The following is a 4396-nucleotide window of genomic DNA, read 5'->3' as shown; positions in this document are numbered from 1 at the left end:
ATATATATATATATATTCCGAGACGAGGTTAATGGGTGCTCGAGCACCCGGCGGACTCTATGTGGATCCGCCCCTGTACATAGTATTCAATTATTACGAAGGATTAAATTTTTTAATTCCGCCACAAATAAATAATCATTCAACACATGTCTCTCAAAAAGAATTTCAGTGGGCTTTTTCAGCCTCTTCTTTTGCTAATTTGAGTTTAGGCCGCATTTGATACAAGACAATTTACTCAGACATATAGGACTATATTCCATAAGAAATTAATTATTAATTGGAGAGTCAGAATAATTTTTTTCTTCTATGAAGATTTCAAATATTATAAAAATACTTTAAGCTATAAAAGGTTATACTACTACAACAACAACAACGATATATTAGTGACATTTCGTAAAGTAGGGTTTGGGGAGAGTAATATGTACGCAGACCTTACACTTATCTACCTTCAAACTATTTCTGATAGATGCACAACTCAAGGAAAAAACAGTTCAAAAAAATATAGAGAAAGAAAAAACAGAAATAAATAAGTCATGAAAAACTACTATAGTTATAAAAGGTTATATTTGCATTAATTTTTGTAGTTATTAAATATTTAAATTTTAGTTAAAAAAAAATAAGGATTGATCTAATATACACCAAAAATGGATGTGTTTCACTTGTACTCTGGGCCAGACATTGTACGCAAAGGCCCAGAAAGCATCGGGCCAAATGAAATCACCGTATGATTTTGGGCCGGATCTTAATTTGGGTAGTCTTTAGTTGTTGCATATTAATTACTTATATACACACCTTTATTTTTCATAATTTTCATTATTCCCTACCATTTTAAAATATTTCCAAAATCTCTTAGTTTCACTCAATTCTTAAGTCATCCGGATACATAAGTATTTTAGCCTTAACTCCACATTTTCCATTCCTTTTTTCACTCCTTTAATCTCTCCTAACTTCACTCCACAATCTTATCGGTTACAACTTTCATCTCAATTTGAATTTTAAAAGGATTCTCTCTCTAGTCAATCAAATTTAAACCACTGAATTAGGTAAATTTCATATTCTCCATTGTCGTTTTTTTCAATTTTTTTTGTTTTTACCCTTTTTTTCCTGATACATTTGATTCTCCGTTCATCCTTGTTTTATGCAATGTATCATATTCATATTTAAGGTGTTGATACATAACTCTAAAGTTGTTGAATCTTCAATTAGTTTTACCATGTTCAATATAAATGTACTTGATACATAAACACTTCCTAATGTATCATTTGCATGTATCAAGTTTTTCAATGTATCATCAATCTTATTCAAATTTAAAAGGCTATATAGACAAAAACAAATCAGTTGTGTGTTATGTATCTAGACTCTTTAACATTTGCTCAGTGTTATCCAACTTAGAATGCAATGTATATGTACATATTACCCATAATAATCTTGATACATAAAAACTAATACGACATGGAACAATCTGCAAACTTTAAAAATTCAGTGATACATTATATGAAATACATTCTTTTCAATTTTCAAAGCCAACACCTATCTAACAACAAACTAACACATATCGACACAATTTTGTAACCATTTTATAACATTTACTAGGTACATTAAAATTATCAATGATACAACCATTCACAAAAATCTAAGATTGATATATATTAATGTATCTTCCACATTTGTCTTGATCAAAACAAGTAATTTACATATCTTAATTGTTACACTATTTATATGTACAATATACAATATTCACAATAATAACCTGATACATTATACAAATCTGTGATACACACACTCGATATTCAAAACGTATCTGATTCATCTCAATTGTTAATCCATTTATTACATGTATCATACACAATATATTATGATGATACATGTTTATACAAATCACATCCGAATACAAAATAATGACCACATCATAATCTATAGATACAAAATTACAATACATGCGGGTCGTTTACCACTAATGTATCATGACTTACATATTCATATCAAAACGATAAAACAAAACTATAACAATGATACATTAAAAGAAACTATATACCAATGGTGGAGAGGGTAGAGGAAATGGTGGAGGAAGTGGTTGAACGGCCGGAGATGGATAAGAAGATAATACAAAAGATAATTCCTTTGTCGGATAAGAAGCTAATGAATTAATGACACAAACACCATATGGAAAATCATTATTTCTTCTTATATATTTATATCCCTCCACTCCCCATGATGTACCCATGAGTTCTTGATTATCCTCGCAAGGTATCCTTCCCGAGAAGAATTTCCACACAACAACGGTAAATGCAACGGTTGATATTGGATTATAGAGCATTATTTGTGTACCAACAAACCAGATGAAGAAACCACAATAATCGAGGCGCCGAACAAATCTATAGATCCCATTCGTAACCAACTGAAGATTTTCCTCATGATAAACCTTTATTAGATGAGTGAAGGCTTGGCCTGCTGTCACAATTGCCAACTTCCTAATGAAGGGCAATTCCTCTTGTGAAATTTTTATGATTTAGAATTGATGGAGAAGATGAAAATCTAAATTTTGAATTTTGTGAAGCTGTTACAAATTGGAGTGGATTGATATCAATCAGATCTGCTTGATTTATGGGAAATAAAATCAATTTTATGTTGATATCCATATTAAGCGCAACAAACAAGTTTTATAATGTATCACAATTAATGTATCCAGATGAAACTTATGTATCTGGATGGCTGATATTTCAAGGGATTTTTGTAAAATAGAAAAAAGTAGGGATAAAATGTAATTAGGTCTTACACTATGGGATTTATGTAAGTTATACCAGATATAATAGTCTTTAATTTTTGTCAATACTACTAATTTAGTGAAATTTTGTGGACCAAAACTCGAAGTATCCTTAACTATGACCTAATTTAGATTGACACAAGGTTAGATAACTTTTGGCTCGTCTGGCAAAAGTTTTATACAACTAAGTTATTGTAACATCTCGCACCTAGAAATGAATATAAAGAGTTAAAATCTGAAAATATTGATTTTTGGAAAGATTAAGGAAATTTGGAAAATTATGTCTAAGTTAAGGAAGTGAGTTTTTGCCATTTTCAAATGGCTATAACTTCTATATCAGGATGAGTTAGGAGCAGTTCTTCATATGGTTGGAAAGACTTTGGATATATCTTTCCAACTCCGCCAAGTTTGCGAAATTCCGACATTGTATGAGTGAGATATGCCTTTCGGAAGTTGGGCTGTTGGATTGAGGAAAGTCCCAATCAGGATTTAGGGAAGGGCAAAGTAGTATTTTCTCTAATTAATTTCCTAATTCATTTTTAGGGATTTATTGGGGTAAAAACATGACTTAGTCAGTTTGGAGAATTGAGAAATACGCTTAGGGCTTGGAGAAGAGAGAAAAGAAGAAAGAAAGGGAGAAAAACTAAGATTTCGCCAAGAACGTCAAGCGTTTGGAGTGGAATTCGTTGGGGGTGATCCCTATTAAGGTATGTGAGATCTTTTAGTGATGGGTTAGTTCACTCACACACCAATTTGTTTCAGTTCAGCGATTTTGGGTTGTTGATATGTTAAAAAGTGAAGTTCTTGAAGGACATAGTTAAGTTCTTGATTGGTTGTGTTGTTGAAGTTTCTTGTTGATTTGATTTGTGGTTCCGAGTGAATTTTTTAGTTAAATTTGTTGTATTTTGAGGGTACTATGGATCCTAAGTGTTTGGGGAAGGAACCATTAAAGTTTAGAGGGTTTAGAGATGAAAAACAAAGGAGAGAAATCGGGGATTTTCTGGGCAAAGGCTTAGGGTTCCGTGCCTACCAGAGCGCCACAAAAGTTCCTCTGAACTTTAACCTCTGGCGCGTTGTGCCAGCCAAAGCACCACAGGCAGCCCTCTGAAGTTTGAGGGCTGGCGCCCCGCGCCTCTCAGAGCGCCAGGGACGTCAGTTCTCCTCATTCGTTCCCCATCTTTTCGTACTAGTTCTTAAGTGATGTACCTATGTTACCTAGTTGATTCTAACACTCTTAAGGTACATCTAAACATCATGAAATCATCCATAAACATGAGATCATGAACCTTGAATCCATAATCCAATTCAAGGAAAGTTATGATCAAAGTCAAAGAAGTTAAGAGTCAAGTCTAGTAGTTCAGAAGCAAGTCAAATCAAAGTTTCTTAAAGTTTTCAAGAGTCTTTAACAATGTTCTAACTTCGTTTTAAGACTCAAGTTTGCAAGTTAAGCAAAGAATAAATAGTTGAGTCCATTCTCAAAAAGCTATAAGGGAACTAAGTATTCCCAAAGAGTTTATAAATGTTTTCACATTTGAGCAAGAAAAGGGAACATCGATTCCAAGAGAGCTTTTAAGCTAAGTTTTGAGTAATTATCTCAATTCAAAGAAAGAGTTTTGTTTTTACAAACATATG

This window comes from Solanum tuberosum, unplaced genomic scaffold, assembly GCF_000226075.1.
Source record: "Solanum tuberosum cultivar DM 1-3 516 R44 unplaced genomic scaffold, SolTub_3.0 scf00714, whole genome shotgun sequence".
NCBI lineage: Eukaryota > Viridiplantae > Streptophyta > Magnoliopsida > Solanales > Solanaceae > Solanum > Solanum tuberosum.
This window is presented reverse-complemented; position numbering follows the sequence as displayed.